The sequence below is a fragment of the Arachis hypogaea genome, chromosome 13, assembly GCF_003086295.3.
Source record: "Arachis hypogaea cultivar Tifrunner chromosome 13, arahy.Tifrunner.gnm2.J5K5, whole genome shotgun sequence".
NCBI lineage: Eukaryota > Viridiplantae > Streptophyta > Magnoliopsida > Fabales > Fabaceae > Arachis > Arachis hypogaea.
The window spans coordinates 104,172,891-104,198,106 of record NC_092048.1 but is presented as its reverse complement, the minus strand read 5'-3'; the positions used below and the strand labels follow the sequence as shown (position 1 = coordinate 104,198,106).

General features: G+C 41.3%; 2 non-coding genes across 2 annotated transcripts; both read right to left on the bottom strand.

The window, feature by feature from the left end:
- Nucleotides 1-2,066: 2,066 nt before the first annotated feature.
- Nucleotides 2,067-2,170, bottom strand: LOC112738487 (small nucleolar RNA R71). The gene has a single exon (XR_003169445.1). It is a non-coding gene; the product is annotated as a small nucleolar RNA R71 (small nucleolar RNA).
- A 22,568-nt stretch (nt 2,171-24,738) lies between these two features.
- Nucleotides 24,739-24,845, bottom strand: LOC112739127 (small nucleolar RNA R71). Its single transcript, XR_003170067.1, has one exon. It is a non-coding gene; the product is annotated as a small nucleolar RNA R71 (small nucleolar RNA).
- Between the last annotated feature and the right edge of the window lie 371 nt (nt 24,846-25,216).

The following is a 25,216-nucleotide window of genomic DNA, read 5'->3' as shown; positions in this document are numbered from 1 at the left end:
ATTTAAGTTTGGTGTTGTGATGAGCGGATAATTTATACGCTTTTTGACATTGTTTTTAGTATGTTTTTAGTAGGATCTAGTTACTTTTAGGGATGTTTTTAATAGATTTTGTGTTAAATTCACATTTCTGGAATTTACTATGAGTTTGTGTGTTTTTCTGTGATTTCAGGTATTTTATGGCTGAAATTGAGGGACTTGAGCAGAAATTAGATTCAGAGGTTGAAAAAGGACTGCTGATGCTGTTGGATTCTGACCTCCCTGCACTCAATGTGGATTTTCTGGAGCTACAGAACTTGAAATGGCGCGCTTCCAATTGCGTTGGAAAGCAGACATCCAGGGCTTTCCAGCAATATATAATAGTCCATACTTTGGCCAAGAATTGACGACGTAAACTGGCGTTCAACGCCAGCTTTCTACCCAAATCTGGCGTCCAGCGCCAGAAAAGGATCCAAAACCAGAGTTGAACGCCCAAACTGGCACAGAAACTGGCGTTCAACTCCACAAATGGCCTCTGCACGTGCAACACTCAGGCTCAGCCCAAACACACACCAAGTGGGCCCAGGAAGTGGATTTATGCATCAATTACTTACTCATGTAAACCCTAGTGACTAGTTTATTATAAATAGGACCTCTTACTATTGTATTAGGTATCTTTGGTCTCAGTTTTATTCCATTATTCATCTTAGGAGACTATTGATCACGTTTTAGGGGGCTGGCCATCTCGGCCATGCCTGGACCTTCACTTATGTATTTTCATACGGTAGAGTTTCTACACTCCATAGATTAAGGTGTGGAGCTCTGCTGTTCCTCAAAGATTAATGCAAAGTACTACTGTTTTCTATTCAATTCTTCTTATTTCGCTTCTAAGATATCCATTCGCACCCAAGAACGTAATGAAGGTGATGATTATGTGTGACGCTAATCATCCTTCTCCCTTATGAACGCGTGTCTGACAAACACTTCTGTTCTACATGAATTAAGCTAGAATGAGTATCTCTTATATCTCCTAACCAGAATCTTCGTGTCGTAAGCTAGAATGATGGCGGCATTCAAGAGAATCCGGAAGGTCTAAACCTTGTCTGTGGTATTCTGAGTAGGATTCAATGATTGAATGACTGTGACGAGCTTCAAACTCGTGAGTGCTGGGCGTTAGTGACAGACGCAAAAGGAGGGTGAATCCTATTCCAGCATGATCGGGAACCGACAGATGAATAGCCGTGCCGTGACAGGGTGCGTGAGCATAAGATTCACTGAGAGGAGGGGATGTAGCCACTGACAACGGTGATGCCCTTGCATACAGCCAGCCATGGAAAGGAGTAAGACTGATTGGATGAAGATAGCAGGAAAGCAGAGGTTCAGAGGAACGAAAAGCATCTCCATTCGCTTATCTGAAATCCCTGCCAATGAATCTACATAAGTATCTCTATCCCTTTTATTGTTTATTTTAATCTAATAAAGTATCATGTTTAAATCCGCCTGACTGAGATTTGCAAGGTGACCATAGCTTGCTTGAAGCCAACAATCTCTGTGGGATCGACACTTACTCACGTAAGGTTTATTACTTGGACGACCCAGTACACTTGCTGGTTAGTTGAACGGAGTTGTGTCCACACATAGTAAAGAGCCATAATAATGATTCCATACAATAACAAAGAGTACTACATTAATGTGATCACAATTTCGTCCACCAGGAGGATAGAAGAGTTTTGGGCTCTTACATCAATCCAAACCCAGGCAATTGTGGAAGTAACATCCAAAATCCAACAATCCATGCCAACAACTTTGAACTTAAACCACAGCTCATCACCCTTGTTCAGAACAACTGTTCGTTTGGAGGAGGTGTTCAAGAAGACCCCAATCAACATTTGACCACCTTCCTGAGAATATGTGACACAGTGAAATCTAATGGTGTTCATCTTGACGCCTATAGACTGCTCTTATTTCCCTTCTCACTCAGGGACAAGGCAGCCAAGTGGCTGGAATCCTTCCCAAGGGAGAGCTTGACAACTTGGGAGGATGTGGTGAACAAATTCTTAGCAAGATTCTACCCTCCTCAACGAATCAATAGGCTGAGAGCTGAGGTTCAAACTTCCAGGCAACAAGATGGTGAGACTCTGTATGAAGCATGGGAGAGGTTCAAGGACTTAACAAGGAGGTGTCCATCTGACATGTTCAACGAATGGGTCCAGCTGCACATTTTCTATGAAGGGCTCTCTTATGAGTCAAAGAAGGCCGTAGACCATTCATCTGGAGGATCCTTGAACAAGAAGAAGACCATTGAGGAAGCCATAGATGTTATTGAAACAGTAGCAGAAAATGACTACTTCTATGCTTCCGAAAGAGGAAACACAAGAGGAGTGATGGAGCTAAACAATGTAGATACTCTGTTGGCCCAAAACAAGCTCATTACCCAGCAGCTGGCTGACCTCACCAAGAAGATGGAGAGGAACCAAGTAGCAGCAATCTCATCTTCATCAACAATCCAAGAAGGAGTGAATGAAGAAGCAGAGGGGAGTCAGGAGTAAGCCAACTACATTGGGAATTCACCAAGGAAAAACTATGATCCATACTCCAAGACTTACAACCCTGGATGGAGAAACCACCCAAACTTTGGGTGGGGAAGTGAGCAAGATCAAAAGCAAGTCACACAGAGGACGTCTCAACACCCCCACAACAACACTTCTTCATAAGATTATCAAAATCAAAATAGCACATCTTCTCCGAATCACCCATCAATTGATGACAAGCTCTCTAAGATCGAAACCTTCATTGAAGGAATATGCAGAGACATTCAAGACAGTAAAGCATTCAGGGAGGAAGTGCAGTCAAACATGCAGAATCAAAATGCTGCCATCACAAAACTGGAGACACAAATCAGCTATCTGTTTGAGCAGCTTCCTAACCACAATTTTTGCTATGATGCCCATTCAAGCAAAAGGGAGGAGTGTCAAGCTATCACACTTAGGAGTGGGAAGGAACTGAAGGAACATCCCCAAAAACCACAAGAAGAAGGCTCAAATGAAAAGGAAGAAGAGCAAGATGGAATGCAACCCCCCACGCCAAGTCTGCAGAAAAAAAAAAAGATACCCCAACTGAACGTCTCAAGAGCTCCATACCCCCCTATTGAAGAAAAAGGAAGATGACAACCAGTTCTTGAGATTTTTGGAAATCTTCAAGAAGCTACAAATCAACATACCATTTGCTGAAGCCATAGAATAAATGCCACTTTATGCCAAGTTTTTAAAGGAGCTAATGACTAAGAAGAGAAGCTGGAAGAACAATGAGACTGTGATACTAACTGAAGAGTGCAGTGCTATCATTCAGCATAAACTACCTCAGAAACTGAAGGATCCTGGGAGTTTTCAGATCCCTTGCATTATAGGAGAAATCACAGTAGAAAAGGCTCTTTGTGACTTAGGGGCCAGCATCAATTTGATGTCAGTAGCTATGATGAGAAAGATGAAAATTGAGGAGGCTAAACCAACAAAAATGGCTCTACAACTGGCAGACCGGTCGTTCAAATTCCCTCGCGGGATAATAGAGGATTTGCTAGTAAAAGTAGGAGATTTCATATTCCCAGCAGATTTTGTGGTGCTGGACATGCAGGAAGACGCCAAGACCTCCATCATCTTGGGAAGGCCATTCTTGGCCACTGCTGGAGCTGTCATTGATGTTCAGAAGGGTGACCTCACCCTGAGATTACACAATGAAAAAGATGACATTCAATGTGTTCAAGGCCATGAGTTATCCACCGGAACAATTGGGAGAATGCATGAGGTTAAATGCACTTGAGGATGAAGTGCAGGAGAATTTTGAAGAAGATGAACCTGAAGAGAACGAGAGATTGGTGGAGGAAGAATCTGAATCAAGTGAAGAGGTAGCTACAGCAGAAATACATATATCAGATGCACCAAAGGAAGGGAACGAAAAATCAGAAGCACCCAAACCTGAACTCAAAACATTGCCACCCACTCTCAAATATGCATATCTAGGAGAAAATGAAAACTACCCAGTGATCATAAATTCATCCCTCAGTCAAGATCAAGAGGACGAGCTACTCAAGGTGCTGCGGGAGCATAAGGATGCCATTGGATGGACCCTTGCTGACTTAAAGGGAATCAATTCAGCCATATGCATGCATAAAATACTGTTGGAAAATGATGCCAAGCCATCCATTCAATCCCAAAGAAGGCTGAACCCAATCATGAAGGAAGTGGTACAGAAAGAGGTTATGAAGCTTTGGCAAGGAGGGGTCATATACCCAATTTCGGACAGCCCTTGGGTTAGCCCCATACATGTTGTGCCAAAGAAGGGAGGGATCACTATGGTTACCAATGAGAAGAACGAGCTCATACCTACAAGGACCGTCACAGGATGGCGGATGTGCATAGACTACAGGAAACTCAATGAGGCTACACGAAAGGACCATTTTCCCCTTCCATTCATGGATCAGATGTTGGAAAGACTTGCAGGGCACGCATATTATTGTTTTCTCGACGGTTATTCAGGATATAACCAAATAGTGGTTGATCCAAGAGACCAAGAGAAAACCTCATTTACCTGTCCATATGGAGTGTTTGCCTATAGGCGCATGCCATTTGGATTATGTAATGCCCCTGCAACTTTCCAACGCTGCATGCTTTCTATCTTTTCAGATATGATAGAAAAATTCATTGAAGTTTTTATGGATGATTTCTCGGTATTCGGAGATTCTTTTCCTAGTTGCCTACATCACCTCGCCTTGGTATTGAAAAGATGCCAAGAGACCAATTTGGTCTTGAACTGGGAAAAATGCCACTTCATGGTGACAGGAGGAATAGTCCTTGGTCACAAGGTCTCTCACCAAGGTATTGAGGTTGATAGAGCTAAAGTAGAACTTATTGAAAAACTACCCCCACCCAGTGATGTCAAGGCAATTAGAAGTTTTTTAGGGCATGCTGGTTTTTACAGAAGGTTCATTAAAGATTTTTCAAAGATAGCCAAGCCCTTAAGCAATCTCCTTGTATCTGATACACCATTCATCTTTGATGAAACATGCATGCTAGCATTTGCACATTTGAAAATGAGGTTATCTTCTGCTCCTATCATTTCCCCACCTGATTGGAACCTACCATTTGAATTGATGTGCGATGCATCTGATTTTGCAGTTGGGGCAGTGTTAGGACAAAGGAAAGATAACCTAGTTCGTGTGATATACTATGCTAGCAAAGTCCTTAATAAAACTCAAAGAAATTATACCACTACTGAAAAGGAGTTGCTAGCAATAGTTTTTACATTTGACAAATTTAGATCATACCTCATTGGTGCTAAAGTGATTGTTTTTACAGATCACACAGCACTTAAATATTTGTTTGCCAAGTAAGAATCAAAGCCAAGACTAATAAGGTGGATCTTACTGTTGCAGGAATTTGATATTGAAATCAGAGATAAGAAATGAGTGGAGAACAAGGTGGCAGATCACCTATCCAGAATCCCTCCCGATCAAGGTGGAGAAAATGATACAAATGTGAACAAGCTCTTCCCTGATGAGCAGTTGATGACAGTTCACAAAGCACCATGGTTCGCAGATATTGCAAATTTCAAGGCAACTGGGGCATTACCCCCAGGGATCAATAAACATCAAAAGAGGAAGCTCATGAATGATGCAAAATACTTTGTCTGGGACGAGCCATATCTCTTCAAGAAATGTTCAGATGGAATTCTTAGAAGATGTGTTTCGGAAGAGGAAGGGAGAGAAGTCCTGTGGAACTACCACGGTTCATGCTATGGCGGGCACTTTGGAGGGGACAGAACTACTGTAAAGGTGTTACAAAGCAGATTCTTTTGGCCCACCCTTTTCAAGGATGCCAAGGAACTAGTAAAAAGCTGCAATGAATGCCAAAGATCTGGAAACCTGCCCAAAAGAAATGCCATGCCACAAAATTTCATCTTGGAACTGAAACTGTTTGATGTGTGGGGAGTTGATTTCATGGGACCATTCCCAACCTCATATGCAAACAAGTACATCCTGGTAGCAGTGGATTATGTTTCCAAGTGGGTAGAGGCTATTGCAACCCCAACTAATGATAACAAGGTAGTCATGAACTTCCTCAGGAAGAATATCTTTAGCCGGTTTGGAGTCCCAAGAGCCCTTATCAATGATGGAGGGAGCCACTTTTGTAACAAACCACTAGAAGCTCTCTTCTTACGATATGGGGTAAAACATAAAGTAGCCACACCTTACCATCCTCAAACAAGTGGGCAAACTGAGATATCCAACAGAGAGCTGAAGAGGATCCTGGAAAAGACTATGGACGCATCTAGAAAGGATTGGTTGAAGAAGTTGGATGATGCTCTTTGGGCATACAGAACAGCATTCAAAACTCCACTTGGAATGTCTCCATATCAACTAGTCTATGGGAAGGCTTGTCATTTACCACTAGAGCTGGAACACAAAGCTCTTTGGGCTATCAAGATACTAAATTTTGACAGCATTGCTGCTGGTGCAAAAAGGATCTTGCAGCTACAAGAGATGGAGGAATTCAGGTCACAAGCCTATGAAAACACTAAGATGTATAAAGAGAAGGCAAAGAGAAAACATGACATGCATCTGGCACCCAGGAGTTTCGAAAAAGGGCAGCGAGTACTCCTTTACAATTCTAAATTAAGGCTGTTCCCAGGAAAACTCAAGTCAAGGTGGTCCGGACCTTTCATGGTTACAAAAGTATCACCATATGGCCACATCGAAATCACGGATGAAGGTTCAGAGAGGACTTTTACAGTGAATGGACAAAGACTCAAGCATTATCTGGGCAACATGGGGAAAACCCCAGAGTAAAGTACCATCTCAAGTAATTAAGGACTCGTCGAGCTAGCGACGATAAAAGAGCGCTCTGTTGGGAGGCAACCCAACCTCAGGTAGTTTCACTTTCATCTTTATTTCATTAAAAATCACAAAGTTGTTTCCCCTGTATTGTAAGGAGCTAAGTCTGGTGTTCCACACCAGAACAATCCAAGAGTGATAGTGTAGTTCTAAGTTTGGTGTTCCACTAAAGGACATTGGTAAGAATTACACTCCACTCCAAAAGAACATCGCTAGCTCCATCCAATCAAGAGAAACCACTTAGATGTAGTTAGACCATAGGTGATCATTGCTTTGCTGATAACAAGATATGAGGGTCTCTGCATATATGCAATATTTTGTACTGGGCAAAGAACTAAGTTTGGTGTTCACACACCAAATTGAGTTCGAGAGGCACAAGCATACATGTAAGCTAACTATGTCTCAAGTGCTTTGGGAACAAGCAACTTCCAGTAACCTTGCAGGAATCTTATAAGGAAATGGTGCACCTTCACCCAAAGAAGCGAGGCAGCAAAAACTAGGATGATGACAAAGAGAGAGGGGGACCAGAGATCATCACCCGAAGGTTGTATTGTTACCTAATTCCATTGTACTCGGAATTGTTGAAAGTTGGAAGTCCGAATGCACTTTTGATTTGTAGTTACTCATAGTTGAACCCTTTTTAAATTCTGTCTTTTAAGTTCTGAATAGGTCTATGTGCATTAGTCTTTATGTTACTGCACCATCACTTAACTTACTTGTATGCTTGTCCCTTTAAATCAAATAAAAAGAGAATGATTGTTTTCAAAAGACCAGAGTAGAGTTCATATTGTGGAAGTGCATTCATGAATCTTTGGGGTAGTCATAAGTTAGCTAAGTTGGTTCAACCACAAGGCTGGGATGACAATTATCTGGCCTGAATACTGTGCTTTGGATACACTCATGAGACTAAGTTAATAACAAGATCCTAAGAAGAGAAAAGGGAAAGAACAATGGAAGTGAAAAACAAAAGAAAAAGAGTAAGCAATAAGGCTAGGCATCAATGGTTTTAATCTTGAGGCAAGTGTCTGTGGTGCTCCTGTGTGAGGGATCTACTTGGATGAATAAGCTCTTAGGGGTGCCTTATCACTTGGTAACTTGGGTTAACTAACTCGGGATTATCAACTGAAAGTCCACTATCAAGAGTAACCTTCACTACAGAACACTTAGTAACCCAAAGAGGTGCTGGACACCAAGGTCTCAAGAAAAGAAAATAAATAAACTAAATGCCTGTAGTGTGTATGTATGGGGGATAGGCTTGAGGGAGTAAGTCCTTAGGGGTGTCTCAACACCTAGCACCTTGAACCAACTGGTTCGGGAGTGTTGGGCTGAAAGCTTATCTTAAAGAGTTGCCCCCTTATAGAGCACTTAGCCTAAATAACACAAACAACCCTTGAAATAACAATAAAAGGATCAATGAATAAAAGTCTCATGGGATATAAACAAAGAGGGTGTTTTAGGACATGATAAAGGTCTGAAAGCCAGTAATGGAATGAACCTAAATTGCTATGCATGAAACCACCATAAAATCAGTAACATAACTTCCACAAGAATGACTCATTCCTCTGGATATTCCATTCATCATTCTCTTGTTCCAGTACTTGCTTAGGGACAAGCAAGCTTTAAGTTTGGTGTTGTGATGCCAGGGCATCTTGGCCAGTTTCACTGACCTTTTCTTTACTGTTTTTAGGTTAGTTTCATGCATTTCTTTAGGAAATGAGCTAGTTTTGGGTAGATATTCACTTATGCCTTGATTCAAGCATACATTGTGCATTTTACATAATTTCATGAGGATTTTGCATAAGTTTAGTAACAAATATTAAGTTGCATTACTCATGACTTGGACTAGAGCTTTGATGCACTTTATTGCTTGATTTCAGGACCAAAAGGAAGCAAGAAAAGGGGAGGTAACTTGCAAGGTTAATGAGAAAAGTGATTGCCAATAACACTCTCAAAAAAAAGCCATCAATGCCCACGTTAGAGAGTCACATTAACTAAGTTAATGTGAACTCTAACGTGGAGAAGAGAAGTTGAGCCAACGTTAGTGACACTTAACATTGTCACTAACGTTGGCAATTACTCATAAGTGGCCACGTTAGAAGCCACGTTAACCTAGTTAACGTGTCCTCTAACGTTAAGGGGGGAAGAGAAGCCAACGTTAGTGACACTCAACATTGTCACTAACGTTGGCCTATAGTGCAAAGTACCACGTTAACTCCCACGTTAACTTGGTTAACGTGGGAACTAACGTAAGGGATGAAGAGTTGTCGACAACGTTAGTGACACTCAACATTGTCACTAACGTTGAAGCAACCACACAACCCCCAAGAGTCACGTTAACTTCCACGTTAACTTGGTTAACGTGGAAGCTAACGATGAGGAATGAAGGATGAGCCAACGTTAGTGACACTCAACATTGTCACTAACGTTGGGATGGCTAAAGATGGCCACGTTAGAAGCCACGTTAACCTAGTTAACGTGGACTCTAACGTGAGACCTAGGGGCACATTGGAACGTTAGTGACAATGTTGAATGTCACTAACGTTCTCAAAGGATGGCAAGGGTCACGTTAGAAGCCACGTTAACCTAGTTAACGTGGGCTTTAACGTAAAGCAAGAAGGGGCACACTGGAACGTTAGTGACAATGTTGAGTGTCACTAACGTTCTCGAAGGTTAACAAGGCAACATTAAAAGCCACGTTAACCTAGTTAACGTGGGTTTTAACGTGAGGCAAAGGGGTGCATTGGAACGTTAGTGACAATGTTAAGTGTCACTAACGTTCTCGAACTTATATTTTCACTAAATATTAACACCCCTAACGTCCTAAACTAAAGTCTCCGCCCACTTCGCACTTTCTCTCTGCATGTAAAGCCAAGCCCAAATAAAGAAAGGAACTGCTTCAAACTCAAGATCCAAAGGCCCAAGACTTGAAGAATCACACTAGAAGCTGAGAAGAGTAGTATATATAGGAGTAGCTTTGAATTGAGAAGAAGTTCTGGAGTCTGGGAAAAAGAGAACTACTCTTTGTATTTTACTTTCTTTGCAATTTCTAGTTTTATGATGTATTCTCCATCTTTGTTTTCATTTTCAAGAGCTATGAACAACTAAACCCCTTTCATTGGGTTAGGGAGCTCTGTTGTAATTTGATGGATCAATACTAATTTTCATTATTCTTCTTCTATCTTTCCTCTTGATTTTACTTGAAAGCATTCGATCTTCATCCAATTGAGTAGTTATCTTGGAAGAGAAGCTATTCAAACTTGGATCTCTTTTGAACCTTGAAAGAGGAATGAAGAGATCAAGCTAGAAATGCTTTCTCATGCTGGACCAAATTGGGTTTGGATGGGTATGTGACTATAACCCTCTCAATACTTGATTTGGGAAATGCATGTGGTATAATCAGTGACTATACTTCATCTCTTCTCATGAGCAATTGACCAAGGAATTGGCTATTGATCAAGATTTGAGAGATTGAATTGCAAGAAATTGTAATTCAATCACTTAAGATTGCCAAGGAGATCAATGAGTGCATTGATTGAGGAAGAGATGAAAATGAACTTGATCCGGAGAATTGCAACATCTCCTAAGCCCAATGAACTCCCCATCTCTGATCTTACCCATTCTCTTTAATTTCTGCCATTTACTTTTATGAGCAAATCCCCCATTCCCATTTACAATTCTGCAATTTATTTGCAGTCATTTACTTCCAGTCCTTTAATTCTAGCATTTACTTTTCTGTTATTTACATTCCCGCCATTTTATTTTCTGCAACTCTCAACCCAAATTCTGGATTCGCTCAACTAGAATATTCTTCTAATTAAAGTTGCTTGATCAATCAATCCCTGTGGGATTCGACCTCACTCTATTGTGAGTTTTTACTTGACGACAAATTCGGTACACTTGCCGAAGGGAGATTTGTTGAGAGACAAGTTTTCCGTGCATCACTCCAGCCCTTGGAGGTCACTCACCTTGTAGGAACCTTTGCTTAGGAGCTCTACTATCTTGTAAGGTCCTTTCCAAAGCTAGCTTTTCTTCTCCTGACTTCTGTATTCCGATATTATTTTGGATCAGGACAAGGTCATTGGTGGTGAAGTTTCTCTTGATCACCTTTTAATTGTATCTTAGAGCCATCAATTCCTTCAAAGCTTCCTCTCTAATTCGAGCTCTTTCTCAGAATTCGTAGAAGAGGTCGAGCTCTTCCTTTTACACCTAGGTGTTAGCTCCTTCATTGTAAAATATGACTTTAAGTGATTCTTCAGCTACTTCTATGGGGATCATTGCTTCCATTCTGTAAGTATGTCGGAAGGGTGATTCTCCCGTTGTGGAGTGTGGAGTAGTCCGATATGACCATAAGACTTGAGGGAGCTTGTCGATCCAAGCCTCTTTTGCATCTTGTAGTCGAAGTTTTAACCCGACCAATATGAATTTATTGGTAGCTTTAGCCTATCTATTGGCCTGGGGGTGCTCTACTGATGTGAACTGATGTTTTACTTTTAGGTCGGCCACCAAGTTCCTAAAGGTTGAGTCAGTGAACTGAGTCCAATTGTCTGTGGTGATGGAGTGGGAAACTCCAATCCTTGTGACAATATTCTTATACAGGAATTTTCGACTTCTTTGAGCAATAATAGTTGCTAAGGGCTCCGCCTCAATCCATTTGGTGAAGTAGTCAATCCCTACTATTAGGTATTTGACTTGGCCTGGTGCTTGCGGAAATGGTCCAAGAAGATAAAGGCCCCATTTTGCGAATCGCCATGGTGAGGTAACACTGATAAGCTCTTTAGGAGGTGCCACATGGAAATTAGCGTGTTTCTGGCAAGGCGGACATACCTTAACAAACTTGGATGCCTCCTTCTATATGGTCGGCCAGAAATAGCTAGCTCGGATCACTTTTTTGGCCAATGACTGAGCTCTCAAGTGGTTTCCACATATGCCGCTATGTACGCCACCAAGACTTCCTTTGTATTGGAGGTCAGGACGCACTTTAAAAGGGGTGTTGAGATCCCTCTTTTGTATAAGATATTGTGGACCAGTGTGTAATTTTACGCTTCTTTTATGAGTCTTCTGACTTCCTTTTCATTTTTGGGGAGTACGTCGAATTTGAGGTAGTTGATTATGGGAGTCATTGATAAACCCATATTTCATGAGTTCTTTTGTGCTTAATTTGAGTGATTTATTCAATCCTCCACCTACTTATTCATATTAACTGCACGGTTTTACTTTCCCTTCCTTATTATGTCATATTGTGAAAAACATGTATTTCTAAGCTTTAAAAATTAATTATTTTAATTACCTTTATTTCCATTTGATGCCGTGATTAGTGTGTTGAGTAGTTTCAGATTTTCTAAGGCAGAATGACTTAAAGGATGAAAAAGGAAACATACAAAAATGGAAGGAGAAAGCAAAACGGAGCTTTGAAGGAAACTGGTATTCACGCGATCGCATGGACGACGCGATCGCGTGCCAGAAGCGAAGATGCAGCGACGCGGCCGTATGACTGACGCGACTGCGTGACATAAGCAGAACACATACGACGTGGACGCGTGACTGACGCGACCGCGTGGCAAGGAAAAGCTCCGAATGACGCGACCGCGTGACCCACGCGGACGCGTGACAGATGCCACGTATCAGAATTTACAGAATACGCCCCCAGCGATTTCTGAAGCCCTTTTTGGCCCAGATCCAAGTACAGACAGCATAGACCAGAGGTTATAAAGTGTGGGAATGCACCCATTTAAAAGGGAGCTCGCATATTTTATTTTTCAATGATTTAGATTTAGTTGAGAGGGAGATCTTCTCCTCTCTCTCTTAGGATTTAGGATTTCTTTTCGCTTTAAGAGTGACTCTCAATCCAGGTTTTATATTTCTTTGTTTTAAACTTCCCTTTCACCTTATTTATTTATTTCAGTATCTGAGTTGGCTATTTACCTTTATAATTGAATCTATGAATTCTTCCATGTTACAGACTGTTATTTGAATTAATGATAATTGAGGTATTTTCAGTTTATGATTGTTCTCTTTGATTTAAGTTACCATTGCTTCCCATCTAAGGACATTTTTATTATTCCAGCAATTTTACTTTTTCCCCTTTTGGTCCTGGTTAAGAATTCAGTAACTCAACAGTTATTAAGCTCAACATAATTGATAATCGTTATCTTGCTAATTGAGCTGAACTTAAGTAATCCCAACCTTTTCATAGGAAATAAATAGGATTCAAGGGTCAATTTAATTAGTCCCTTGACTTTTCTTTGCCCTAGTAAAGGTTGACCAAGTGGAGTTTAGATTCAACTTTCATTATAGTTGAGAGAGATAACTATGTTGGACCTCCAACTTCTCTTACCTTGCCAAAAGTATGCTTTACAGTATTTATTTATTTTAATTTCCATTTACTTTACTTGTCATTTAAATTACTTGCTTCTCATCTTCTAAACCCCGATTACAACCTTTATAGCCAATAATAAGAACATACCTCCTCGCAGTTCCTTGAGAAGACGACCCGAGGTTTGAATACTCGGTTAACAATTTTTAAAGGGGTTTGTTACTTGTGACACCCAAAATGTTTGTACGAAGGGATTTTTGTCGGTTTAGAGACTATATCTACAACGCGACTGTTTTTATGACATTCTTTACTGGCAAAAATCCTAACGTCAAAATGGCGCCGTTGCCGGGAAACTGCTAACGTGTGCCTTATTATTGGTTATTGTAAATATTTTTCTTTTGCTTGTTTATTTATTTTTGTTTTTTTTTTCTGTTTATCTTTATTTGCTACCATGAACTCTCACCCCTCTCGCTTTGAGTTTGGTTCTAATATTGTTAAAGGAAATAGAAGTTACAGCAGGAACGCGCATCAAGGTCAGATCAATCAAAGATGGATGGAACCAAGAGGATCTAATCAACCCTTTTGGCAGCAACACCCTCCGAGATATCCTGGACAAAGACCATTCTACAATGCATACCCAGCTGAAAGATATGGTGGACAACCTTGTAACTACCAACAAGCCCCACCCCGTGCATGTAAACCATCCTTTCAATATAACCTCGAACCACCACACTCACAAGCTTCTCTTCACCATTCGCCACCATATGATCCTTCCTTACCCCAGTGCCAATCCAATCGCTCCCAATCACCACCACTTTCCTTTGTGTCATGTCCAAGTCCAGCAACCCGAGAAGCAGAGGTTCGCCTAACGAAAACAGTAAATAAATTTCAAACAACCATTCAACAACTGGAGCAAGCAATAATTCAATGGGTTTCTAGGCGCTCAAATACACAAGGATCAGCCACAGCCCCATGTGAAAAGTCTAACGAAGAGCGTAGCATGAAGGAGATACCAGAAACTCCAGTGGATAAGACAGAGAATGAATTCATACTAGAACAAGTAGAAGAAGCTGTCATCGCTCAAGAAGAAGAGTTGGTTGAAGATCTAAGAGATGCTGAACCTCCATGGGAATCCAGAATTGAGGAACACGCCGTCAAGGAGACTACAGTTGATGCTAAGGAGGATATTTCTCCAAGGCAAGTCGTTTATGAAGAATCAGACGGAATAATCCAAGAAACAAATTCCCTCGATAGTGATAGTCACACGTCTAGCTCTCTTAGTGATGAACTTGCATCCGCAAGTGAATTCTCTGAGATCGAAGAATCTTCCCCAAGTGAATATGAAGATGATGCAGAGGTAGATTTCTCTCAACCTCCAATCTATGACTCAAGTGATAAGGAAGACACAAAAGACTCTGACCAGGACACAGATACAATTGAAGATCTTTGCAAAGAAGTGGAGGAATTCACAGAAGAGCACAACGAAATGGAACTTGCAGAACCACCAAAAACACCTATCCCAAGGCCATTACCACCTAATACAAGCTTCAAGTGGGTACAATCCTTAACTTATAACTTTACTTATTCACTTGAATATGGTTTGCTTGAAACAGATGGCCAGCTTAGAGCTCTCTGCGGCTTTAAGAGTAAGAGAGAAATGGCTCATACTCAGAGCTGGTGCACAAGGTTCAATAAGGTTCCACGCTTCACCTCGAAGTACACGGATTGGTATCATGCTCAATTGCATGGATCACGGAAAACGTTTGGTCACCAAGGTGAGATTCTACTTTTTAAACCTCCCGAATGGAAACATGTAGATCAAGACGGAGGTGGATTTAAAAGCAAGGCTTGGAATCCTGGACTCTATCCTGACATTCGTCGTCCCAGGAGCCTGAAAATCTGTTTGGAGCTACTCAGAAGGTTTGCATGCTTGGTTTGGGACCCCGGAGGCTATTGGCATTTCAAGCACTGGTGGAGATTTTTAGACGAATTTAAACATAAGCCGCCATAACAGGATACTCCTCCAATGTCCAACTTAAGGACTTTAACTAAAAGTGCTAGGTGGGAGACAACCCACCATGGTATGGTCGCTTCTTTTTCAATTTATTTCTTGTTAATTGCTTTCATTTTTCCTTTTTTATTTTAATTTATTAAACCTGGAATCATGCATAGCATTCATGTTAATCATTGCATTTTGCATTTTTCATGCATATATAAAAAAAAGGGTGCACGACGCGACCGCATGCCCCATGCGATCGCGTCATATTGCGAGAAACACCACCCATGCGACCGGATGACCCACGCGGCCGCATGATATATATATATCGGCGTAAGGATCCAACGAACAGAAAGTTAGGCTGGAATCGTGCGGCCCTTGTGCGTTTCGCACAAATTGGCCCACGCGATCATGTCACTTGCACAATACCAATCCCACGCGACCGCGTGAGCGACACGATCGCGTCACATGGATTGCACATCACCCCAAAAGGAGACAGAGAGTTGCGCTAAAACGGCGCTGGAGTCGTGCGTTTAGCATGAATTCCAGCGACGCGATCGCGTGACCCACGCGATTGCGTCACCCCTCTTTCCCCCCTCTCATGCGATCGCGCGCCCCACGCGATCGCGTCACTCCCATTTTCACCCAACCACGCGAGCGCATGTCCCACGCGGCCGCGTGGATATGAAAATATAACCTCCCAGCCACGCGAACCCTATCAGTCGTGCAACCCCCCACCCCCAACCCTCTTCTCCCTCTCTGCTTCTTCTTGCTCCAGCCACCAACCAGCACCACCCAGCCGCCACCGCGCCACCACCCAGACGCCGCCGCCGTCCAAACACCGCCGCCGTACCACCCCCTCCCCCTTTTTCTTCTTCTTTCTTCTTGTCTCATCCCCTCTCTGCCACCACCCAGAACCACCACCCACCACCGCCGGCCTTCCAGCCGCGCCCCCCCCTCCGCCACCCACCCGCAACCCCCTCCCTTCCTCTATCACTAACCCTAAGAACCTATCCCCATCCCCCTCCGCCGCCACCGCGCCGCCGTGCCCCGCCACTGCGCCGGACACCACCGCCGCCATCTCCCAACCGTTCTGCTTCTTTCGCTTTCTAGGTTCCGCAACACGCACTCCCTTTTATCCGTTCGTCGTTTTTCTGTATTTTTTTTTCCATTTTTGTTCATACTTAGGATAGATAGATATGCATGCTGTGGTAGATCTTTAGGTTGTTAGGAAGCTTAGGCTGTGGTTAGTGGATCTAGGTCTGTTTACTTGCACTGTTCCTGTTTCTGTTTTATCATAACTGCAATTCTATTGTTCCTGTGACCTCGTTCATATGCTGTGATTTCTTGCATTTGCTGCTTGTTACTCTGAATTTTCTTGTTTCTATTAATTATAGGTAACTACAGCAAGTTTTTAATTCATAGGCACTGCTATGATTGCTGTTTATTTTCCGAGACAATCCAATTTTAGCCGGAATGCTGTCCAAATTTTTTGTAAATTGTTTTCATTCATGTTTTGGTTTGGCACTTCTGAACTCTGTTTTACTCTGCTTTACCCAAACTATTTCATGAATGCTATGGAAGAGTTTCTTACCCTTTTTGGTTTCCTGATTCATAAACTGCATTTGTGATTCACTGATTCCAATTTTTGCTTTCTTTATTTCTATTCGAATCAACATCACCCTGTTTTCCTTGTTCGATTATGAGTACTTCTATTCTTACCTATGAATCCTTGTTATATGGAATTTTTCTCTATGCCACTTACTTTAACCCGCACTTTACTAACTCACTAATTTTATTTTACTAATATCTTCTTCAAATTCTAACCATACTAACCATTTTGATCTCTTTTCTATTTATTTTCACTTTCCTCTAACTTTCTAACCATGGCATATTGATTATTTTTCCATTTAACATAAATTCAATCACATTTCATATACTCATTTTCCTTATTTTATTTCTCATTTGCCGCTTTGTGTTTCCTTTGTTTAATTGCCTATTTGCTTTACTATTTTTATCCATATCCTGGTTTTCTGTTTTTCAGGATGTCTGCCTCACAAAGGAAAGGAAAAGGCAAGGCTACTGGCAAGCGCAAGCGAGGAGATTCCTCCCAGTCCATCATTGCCCTCATGCACGATTCCTCATGGCGGGAGAAGAACTTCACACAGCAGGAAAAAGCTGACCAGCTGCTCCCTGCAAATGATCCTATAAAATTTGCAAACCAGTACTGTGAGCTGAAGTACCCGGCTTTTGCAAACTCCAGAAATCTATACCTGGAGCGAACTCTGAAGATTCCAGAAGTACTCCAGCAGTACACCACTGAGCAAATCAAGCAAAGGGGCTGGTTCTTTCTGGAGAGAATACTGACAGAGGTCAACGCATCTTGGGTCCGGGAATTCTACTGCAACTACTACCTCACCATCCTAGATGCAGTGAACCTGAGAGCAAAACAAATTCTAGTCACTGAGGAGGCCTTAGAGGACATTCTTTAGCTCCCAGCCAAGTCCGATCAGCCTGATGGTTATTCGAAGGCTGAGGAGGACATGCGCCAGATGCAGTTTGATTGGGATCCTGTGAAGGCACGGATAGCTCTGGACCCGACTGTTCCTTGGGAGATGGGTCAGGACACCAGCATGCCTAGAGGGATCAAGAGGGCGTACTCAAATGATGAGGCTCGGTTATGGCACCAGATCTTGAGTAATTATGTGATGCCGAGTACTCACGAGACGGAGATCCCGGCTGCTATGATCACCCTCCTTTGGTGTGTGATGAAGGGGAAGGACCTTTATCTGCCATGCTTTATCCGGCATTTTATGGCCAGGGTCCACGTCCGAGGCACCCTCCCTTTTCTGTATCTGGTTACACAGCTAGGCCGTCAAGCTAACGTGCTATGGGAGGATGCCGATGAGACACCACCAGCGGCGGATTGCAGGAAGATCATTCCTCACAGCAGAAACTTCTTAGCTTTGGGCTACAGACCACCACCCTTCACTACTACCGATGTGCCAGCCCCACCGTCTCCTGAACCCTCTTCATCCACAGCTGCCACTGCTACTCCTGCTGCTACCACTGCACCTTCACCTGCCTCTGAGCCAGTATACCGCCTCTTGCACCGCCTATTCCGACAGCTTGATCAGATGGAGCACCGTAATCGGCGCTGGTATGCGAGATTGGAGCGTCGCAACAAGCGACGCAATGAGCACCTGAAGCTGATGATACGATCCGGCGACATCCCCTCTGAGCCCAACACACCATCTGAGCCATCAGAGGAGGAGGAGGATGGGCACGAGGAGGAGACTCATTTCCAGGAGGAGACCCATCAGCAGGCAGCCACAGAGCAGGCTGCCCCGCATCAGGAGGTTATGCCTCAGATAGAGGCTGCGGATCCGGAGATCCCAATTCAGTCAGCCCCACCTCTACAGCAGCTAGACCCTCAGCCCACCACCACCACAGAGCCTCCAGCTGCCATCCCTACCAGTGATGACACCCCTTCACACCCGGCTTGATTGAGCATCAGGGACGATGCTTCATTTTAAGTGTGGGGAGGTCGCCATCTCTGGCTTTTATTTTGGTGAACCACTACATACTTTTTCTTTTATTTTGAATATTTTCTGTATTTTTCTTTTTACTGTTATTTTCTGAGTACTTATACATTGCTTTTATGTATTTTTACTCTATTTTTGCATATTGCATCTTTAGTTCATATTTCTAGTTATTTAGTTTAGTTTGCAATTCTGATTTATTAGTGGATTAATTAGTATAGTTTACCCTTTTTAGCATAAGATAGTATAGTTTAAATTAAAAAATATAAAAAGGAAGTAAGCTAGGAAATTAAACATATCATCAACCTTGTATATATCATTACATGATGTAGTTAAGCTGACAACATTTCATCAAGGAGGAACATTAAAACTTTAAAAGCTACCCTAAATAATTTTTTTATGAGAATAATGGGAATTTTTAACTAAACCTGCATAACATATATGAATGATATATGATGCTTGAGTTAGAGAACACACAGCCTGTGAGTCTTGAGCTTAATTGTATGGTTGCATTCAAACCATAACTTCATTCCTGTGTGTTTCGCTTCTTTTTATTCTGATGTTCTTTACTTTGCTTTAATCTATATGTCCAATTATAGAATATAGAATAGATACATACCAAAAGAATGATTGAGGCCATCATTTGATTTTAGCTCACTTACCCCAGAATAACCTACCTTTCACATCACCCTTGTCAGCCCCCTTGAGCCTTTAAAATCCCTTTTATTCTATTTAGCCACACTACTAGCCTTAAGTAGAAAAACAAAATAAAATCCCAAGTTGAATCCTTGGTTAGCTTAAGATAGAAAATTATGAATAGATTAGAACATGGAAAACCTATTGGGAACATGGATGATAGAAACAAAAGGGTAGAGAAGTTAAAAGAAATAAAATAAATTTGGGAAGCATGCTCATGAGAAAATCAAAGTGATTTAATTGCCATGTGCCTTGAAAAATTTTTTTTTTCAGCATTTAATAAAAGGGGATACAAAAGAAATTCCCCAATGCAAAATAAAAGCAATGCACATGGAATTAAAAAATAAAAAGTGAAACATGAGCTTGTAACAATAAGTGGGATAATATGGGAAAATAGGTAAAGAGATTTTGTTTTACTAAATATGTATGTTAAGGTGAGATCTTAGTCTAATTAAGGATTCACTTATTAGCTCACTTGACCCTATACATAAATCCTTACCTTTACCTTGACCCCATTACAACCTCAATTAAAGGCCTCATGACTTTTTGGTATGACTATATTTTATAATTGTTGATTGGTTAGATGAAAAACAAAGCTATAGAAAGTAAGAATAAAAAGAAAAGTAGAGTGAATAAACCCAGTAAACACTGAGTGACTAGAGGGTAAACACAAAATCCAGTGAGGGTTCAATAACTCATCAACATATACCTGTACTTAATTTACTAATTGTTTTGCAAGTTTGTACAATGTTTTCTTTCCCATCTCATTTGCTGAAATGCTTCATTATTTAAGGTTGGCTATACATATACATAACTCCTTGAGAATATGAACTAACTTGACTACATGTAAGCTTTATATATGAGTGAATAATTTAGAGTTGCATGATGCATCATTCATTTAGGTAGTTGCATTTAAATTAGGTTGCATTGCATGACATTCCATTACTTTAACCTTAATTATTTACCTTGGATTTAGCATGAGGACATGCTAGTGTTTAAGTGTGGGGAGGTTGATAAACCCATATTTCATGAGTTCTTTTGTGCTTAATTTGAGTAATTTATTCAATCCTCCACCTACTTATTCATATTAACTGCATGGTTTTACTTTTCCTTCCTTATTATGTCATATTGTGAAAAACATGTTTTTCTAAGCTTTAAAAATTAATTATTTTAATTACCTTTATTTCCATTCGATGCCGTGATTAGTGTGTTGAGTAGTTTCAGATTTTCTAAGGCAGAATGACTTAAAGGATGGAAAAGGAAACATACAAAAATGGAAGGAGAAAGTAAAACAGAGCTTTGAAGGAAACTGGTATTCACGCGATTGCATGGACGACGCGATCGCGTGCCAGAAGCGAAGATGCAGCGACGCGGCCGCATGACTGACGCGACCGCGCGACATAAGCAGAACGCATACGACGCGGACGCGTGACTGACGCGACCGCGGCAAGGAAAAGCTCCGAATGACGTGACCACGTGACCCACGCGGACGCGTGATAGAGGCCACGTATCAGAATTTACAGAATACGCCCCCAGCGATTTCTGAAGCCCTTTTTGGCCCAGATCCAAGTACAGACAGCATAGACCAGAGGTTATAAAGAGTGGGAATGCACCCATTTAAAAGGGAGCTCGCATATTTTATTTCTCAATGATTTAGATATAGTTGAGAAGGAGATCTTCTCCTCTCTCTCTTAGGATTTAGGATTTCTTTTTGCTTTAAGAGTGACTCTCAATCCAGGTTTTATATTTCTTTGTTTTAAACTTCCTTTTCACCTTATTTATTTATTTCAGTATCTGACTTGGTGATAAACCACTATTTTATAGTTTATCTTGTGCTCAATTGAATGGATTTCATCAACTCTTTACCCACTTATTCATAATATTTGCATGGTTTTATATTTCCTTCCTGATCTTGTGCTATGATTGATGATCCGTCTATATACAGACTCTATATTACTGGGTTTTCTATGCTTTTCGTGTATTCGACAATAAAGTCAGCAAGGTACTGAAACTTAATGGCTGTCCGAGCTTCGTATGTTAGGTCGAACTGGGACAACTCTATCGTCCATTGTAGCATTCTACCTGCCAAGTCCGTTTCTTATAGGATGTGTTTCATGGGTTGATGATGCCAGGGCATTTTGGCCAGTTTCACTGACCTTTTCTTTATGGTTTTAGGGTAGTTTCATGCACTTTCTTAGGAAATAAGCAAGTTTTGGGTAAATAATCACTTACATCTTGATTCAAGCAAACATTGTGAATTTTACATGATTTCATGAGAATTATGCATGAATTAAATGACAAAATTGAATGATGCATGTCTCATAACTTGGATTAGAGCTTTGATGCACTTTATTGCTTGATTTCAGGACAAAGGAAGCAAGGAAGAACCATGTTAGTAGCCACGTTAGTCTAGCTAACGTGACCACTAACGTGGAATGGAGGCTAGCTTGCAACGTTAATGAGAAAAGTGATCGCCATTAACGCCTTCGTGAGCCATCATAGCCCACGTTAGTTGCCATGTTAACTATGTTAACATGGAAGCTAACGTGGAAGAGAAGTAGAACTCCAACGTTAGTGGTAAAAGTAAGTGCCACTAACGTTCCAAAGTGGCAGCTGGCCACGTTAAGAGTCACGTTAACTCAGTTAACGTACACTCTAACGTGGATGAGGAAGATAATGCCAACGTTAGTGACACTCACCTTTGTCACTAACGTTGGACTAAGCTCATATTTGCCACGTTAAGAGTCACGTTAACTTAGTTAACATAGACTCTAACGTGGAGGGAGCAAGGAATCACCAACGTTAGTGACACTCACCTTTGTCACTAACGTTGGATTAAGCCACTATGAGCCACGTTAGTTGCCACGTTAATTACATTAACGTAGAAGCTAACGTGGAGAAGAGGGATGATGAGCCAACGTTAGTGACACTCACCTTTGTCACTAACATTGGAGATGGCTCTCAATACCACGTTAGAAGTCACATTAACCTAGTTAACGTGAACTCTAACGTGGGAAGTAGGGGCGTTTTGAAGCGTTAGTGACAAAGGTAAGTGTCACTAACGCTCTCGAAGATTTGGCAGGCCTACGTTAAAGGCCACGTAAACTATACTAACGTGAACTCTAACATTGGGAGAAAGGGGTACTCTCAATGTTATTGGAAAAGGTGAACCCCAGTAACGTTTGCGAAGGGCTAAAAAGCAACGTTAGTGGTCACGTTAGTGCCACTAACGTTGAAGTTAACGTGGACCATTTTTGGGTTAAGAACGTTAGTGAAAAAGGTGATTGTCACTAACGTTCTCGACCCCACAGTTTCAATTAACGTTAACACCACTAACGCCCCAAGCTAAAGTCCATACCTACTGTACACTTTCTCTGCAAGTAAAGCTGAGCCCACTGAAGAAGATAAATGCTTCAACTCAAGATCCAAAGGCCCATATCCAAGACATGAAGAAGCAACTAGAAGATTAGAAGAATAGTATAAATAGGGAGAACTTTGAACTAGAAAGGAGCTTTTGGGCATTATTAGAATTACTCTCTGTATTTTTTTACTTTCTCTGCAACTTCTAGTTTAACTTTTGAGAATGCATTATCCATCTTTGTTTTCCATCCCCAAAGCTATGAACAACTAAACCCCTTTCATTGGGTTAGGGAGCTCTGTTGTAATTTGATGGATCAATAATAGTTTTCATTATTCTTCTTCTTTCTTTTCTCTTGATTTTACTAGAAAGCTTTCAATCTTCATCCAATTGAGTAGTTATCTTGGAAAATAAGCTATTCATACTTGGATCTCTTCGGAACCTTGGAAGAGGAATGAAGAGATCATGCTAGAAATGCTTTCTCATGTTGGACCAAATTGGGGTTTGGATGGATATAGTGACATATAATCCTACCAACACTTTGATTTGAAAATACATGTGGAATAATCAGTGACCATACCTCATCTCTTCTCATGAGCAATTAGACCAAGGAAATGGCTATTGATCAAGATTTGAGAGATTGAATTACCAAGGAATTGGAATTCAATCACTTAAGATTTCCAAGGAGATCAATGAATACATTGATTGAGGAAGAGATGAAAATGAACTTGATCCGGAGGATGCAACATCTCCTAAGCCCAATGAACTCCCCATTTCTGATCTTACCCATTCTCTTTAATTTCTGCCAATTACTTTTATGATCGTCTTCCCCATTCCCATTTAAGATTCTGCAATTTATTTTCCGTCATCTATTTTCAGCTCTTTATTTCCAGCATTTACATTTTCTGCTATTTACTTTCCCGCCATTTAATTTCCTGCAACTCTCAAACCAAATTCTGCTTAGCTCAACTAGAACATTCCTCCAATTAAAGTTGCTTGACCAATCAATTCCTGGGGGATTCGACCTCACTCTATTGTTAGTTTTTACTTGACGACAATTCGGTATACTTGCCGAGGGAAATTTGTTAAGAGACAAGTTTCCATGCATCAAGTTTATGGCGCCGTTGCCGTGGATTGATTTTGTATCAACAATGATTAAATTGGTGGATAACTAGATTGAGCATTTCCCTTTTGTTTGATTTAGTTTCATCTGAGTAATTTACTTTCAGTTTTAGTTATTTCTTTCCCTGTACCTTTCACCCATTAGTGGTGTTACCTGCATTTTGTTTTAATATTTGGTTCACTGACCCACTAACTGTTTGATATATTGCATCACTCACACTAATAGCATTTCTGCAGAAAATATTGTCTGCATCTTTCTTTCTTGCTTGTGCCTTATTGGGTGTATGACAGGTAGAAGAAGCAGGGCTTCAACTTTCTGAACCTGAGAGGACCTTCCTTAGATTAAGGAGGGAAGCAAGAGGGAAGAGAGTAGTTGGTGCAGAGGAAGAGAAGGAGTATTTTGAACCAGACATGGATGAGAATATGGAGAACCATCATGAAGAAGAGGCTCACAACCATGGCAAAGAAGGTCCAGCACATCAGGCTGGACAAGAGAGAAGAGTTCTGGGTTCTTACATCACCCTTGTAAGTAGCATCCAAAGGCCAACCATACATGCCAACAAATTTGAACTAAAATCACAGCTCATCACCCTTGTTCAGAACAATTGTTCATTCGGAGGAAGTGTCCAAGAAGACCCCAATCAACATCTAACCACCTTCCTGAGGATATGCGATACTGTGAAGTCTAATGGTGTTCACCCTGACACCTATAGACTACTTCTGTTTCCCTTCTCACTCAAGGACAAAGCATCTAAATGGCTGGAATCCTTTCCAAAGGAGATTTTAGCAACCTGGGAAGATGTGGTGAATAAATTCTTGGCAAGATTCTATCCTCCTCAACGAATCAACAGGTTGAGATCTGAGGTATGAACCTTCAGGCAGCAAGATGGTGAGACTCTATATGAAGCATGGAAGAGGTTTAAGGACCTGACAAGAAGGTGCCCACCAGATATGTTCAACGAATGGGTGCAGTTGCACATTTTCTATGAAGGCCTTTCGTATGAATCAAAGAAGGCAGTAGACCACTCATCCGGGGGATCTCTGAACAAGAAGAAGACCATTGAAGAAGCCATAGATGTCATTGAGACTGTAGCAGAGAATGACTACTTCTATGCTTCTGAAAGAGGCAACACTAGAGGAGTGATGGAGCTGAACAATGTGGATGCACTGCTAGCTCAAAACAAGCTTATTACCAAGCAGTTGGCTGACCTTACCAAAAAGATGGAGAGGAATCAAGTGGCAGCAATCACCACCTTAGCAGCAGCTCAAGAAGGAGTGAATGAAGAAGCAGAGGGTAATCAGAAATAAGCCAACTACATTGGAAATT